Source organism: Mus pahari, chromosome X (assembly GCF_900095145.1).
Source record: "Mus pahari chromosome X, PAHARI_EIJ_v1.1, whole genome shotgun sequence".
In the NCBI taxonomy this organism is placed as follows: domain Eukaryota; kingdom Metazoa; phylum Chordata; class Mammalia; order Rodentia; family Muridae; genus Mus; species Mus pahari.
The window spans coordinates 116,863,606-116,866,672 of NC_034613.1; the positions used below are offsets into that span (position 1 = coordinate 116,863,606).

Sequence of the window (3,067 nt, forward strand, 5' to 3'; positions counted from 1 at the left end):
CTCTCTCTCTCTCTCTCTCTCTCTCCTCTCTCTCCTTCAATCCCTCTCCTCTTTATCTCTGTCTCCCTCCCTTTTTCTCCCCCACACCAACCATGGGGGAAGGTGCCCCACTGAGTTTTTAAAGCAACTAATAACTGACATGATTAGGGGAGGACAAGGTCCCCTCTCACCTCCATGATCGAATGTTGGTCACTTCTTGTGTAGGTTATTGCAGCTTTTCTGGGAGCAAGTTTTAGTCATTTTTCTTACCATACTGATAATTCATAGTTTTTTTTTTTCTCCACCTTCTTAATTGCCCTCCCAGCATCCTCACAAATTCTCATTTTTTTTTTTAATTTTGAGACAGGGTTTCTCTGTATAGCCTTAGCTGTCCTGGAACTCAGTCTGTAGACCAGGCTAGCTTCAAACTCAGAAATCTGTGCCTCCCAAGTGCTGGAGGCATGTGCCACCACTGCACAGCTACAAATTTTCATTCTTATTCAGGTTTCCTCTCTTCTACTCAGAGAAACAATAATTAGATATAGCAAATAATGCTTGTTGAGTACTTTCTACGTGGTAACGACTAGTCAAAGTGTTGTTAGATATTCATCTAATCCACCTGTCTTTATGTGCACTTTTAATTTCCAAGTTTTTAAAAAGCTATAAAATTGTAATTTAAGAAAAAGAAATAATCAGGCATATCAAGGGACATGTAGATCATTCAGTGAGTAAAAGCACTTGTTGCACAAGCTTTGACTTAAGTTTGATTCCCAGAATTCACATAAAAAGGCAGGTGATGTATTGCACATTTGTTATTCTTTTAAATTATTTTATTTACATTCTAATCATTGTTCCCCTTGGTTCTCCCACCCATAGTTTCTCATCCCATTTCTACCAGAGGGTGCTTCCCCTCAGCCTCTCTCTTCTCTGGGGCCTCAGGCCTCTCAAGTATTAAGCACATCTCCCAATGAGGCCAGACCAGGCAGACCTCTGCTATATATGTGCCAAGGGACTCGAGCCAGCCCTTGTATGCTTCTGGTTGTTGGCTCAGAGTTTGGGAGCTCCTTGGAGTCTGGGTTAGTGGAGTCTGCTGGTCTTCCAAGGGGTCACACTCCTCTTGTGCTTCTTTAATCTTTCCCCTAACTCTTCCATAGGGGTCCCTGACTTTAGTCCAATGGTTGGGTGTCAGTATCTGCATCTGTCTCAGTCAGCTGCTGGTACTGCCTCTCAGAGGGCAGTCATGCCAGGCTTCCATCTGTAAGCACACCATAGCACCAGTAATAGTGTCAGGCCTTGGTGTTCCCCTATGAGATGGATCCTAAGTTGATCTGGTCTTTAGACTCCCTTTCTCTCAGTCTCTTCTCCATTTTTGTCCCTATAGCTCTTTTAGACAGAAACAATTCCAGGTCAGGAATTTTGACTGTGGATTAGTAACCCTGTCCCTCCACTTGAGGCTTTGTCTGTCTAGTGGAGGTAGACTCTTCAAGTACCTTCTACCCAATGTTGGGTATTTTGGCTAAGGTCAAATGAGTCCTGAGAGTCTCTCACCTCCCAAGTCTCTGGTCCTTTTTAGAGAGTTGCTTCCACTTCTTACCGTCCAAGGCTGCTTATTTCTATCAGTTCTCTTGGCCCTCTAGGCTACTCTCTGCCCCTCCCCCATATCTGATCCTGTTCCCCTTTTTTGCTCTGCCTCCCCTCTCCCACCCAGATCCCTCCCTCCCTCCCTCTGCCTCCCCTGATTATTTCCTTCCCACTTCTAAGTAGGATTGAAGTATCCTCACTTGGGTCTTTCTGCTTCTTATACTTCTTAAGATCTGTAGGTTGCACCTTAGGTATTCTGTACTTTTTGGCTAATACCCACTTATCAGTGAGTACGTAATATGCATGTCCTTTTGGGTCAGAATTACCTCACTCAGGATGATATTTTCTAGATCCATCCATTTGCCTGAAAAATTCATTATGTCACCATTTTTAATAGCTGAACAGTATTTCATTGTGTAAATGAACCACATTTTCTGTATCCATTCTTCAGTTGAGGGCTATCTGGGTTGTTTGCACCTTCTGGCTATCACAAATAAGGCTTCTATGAACATGATAGAGCACATGTCCTGTGGTATGTTGGGGCATTTTGGGGTATATGACTATATTAGTTAGGGTTTTACTGCTGTGAACAGACACCATGATCAAGGCAAGTCTTATAAAAAACAGCATTTAATTGGGGCTGGCTTACAAGTTCAGAGGTTCAGTCCATTATCATCAAGGTGGGAGCATGGCAGTATCCAGGCAGGCATGGTGCAGGAGGAGCTGAGAATTACATGTCTTCATCCAAAGTTGGCTAGTGGAAGACTGACTTCCAGACAACTAGGGTGAGGATCTTATGCCCACACCCAGAGTGACACACCTACTCCAACCAGGTCACACCTATTCCAACAAGGCCACACCTCCAAATGGCACCACTCCCTGGTCCAAGACTATACAAACCATCACAGTGACCAAGAGTGGAAAGTCTTCAGAAAGAACTATTTGAACTTTCTGAGGAACCACCAAACTGTTTTCCAGAGTGGGCATACCAGCTTACAATCCCACCAGCAATGGAGTGTTTCTCTTTCTCCACATCCTCAGTAGCATTTGCTGTCCCTTGAGTTTTTCTATTATTATTATTTTCTTTATTTACATTTCAAATGCTATCCCTATAAACGCCCCCCCCCCGGCCCTGCTCCCCTACCCAACCACTCCCAATACTTCGCCCTGGCCTTCCCCTGTGCTGGGTCATATAAAGTTTACAAGACCAAGAGGCTTCTCTTCCCAATGATGGCCGAATACGCCATCTTCTGCTACATATGCAGCAATCTCAGGGGGTACTGGTTAGTTCATATTGTTGTTGCACCTACAAGGTTCCAGCCCCCTTCAGCTCCTTGGGTTCTTTCTCTAGTTCCTCCATTGGGGACCCTGTGTTCCATCCAATAGCTGGCTGTGAGCCTCCACTTCTGTGTTTGCCAGGCACTGGCATAGCCTCACAAGAGGCCACTATAACAGGGTCCATTCAGCAGAATCTTGCTGGCATGTGCATTAGTATCTGGGTTTGGTG

General features: G+C 44.7%; 1 protein-coding gene across 1 annotated transcript in view; it reads left to right on the plus strand.

Moving 5' to 3' along the window:
- The window catches only part of Il1rapl2 (interleukin 1 receptor accessory protein like 2), a 1,246,644-nt gene that overhangs the window by 402,337 nt on the left and 841,240 nt on the right, over window positions 1–3,067 (plus strand). The gene's annotated exons all lie outside the window — the stretch shown is intronic.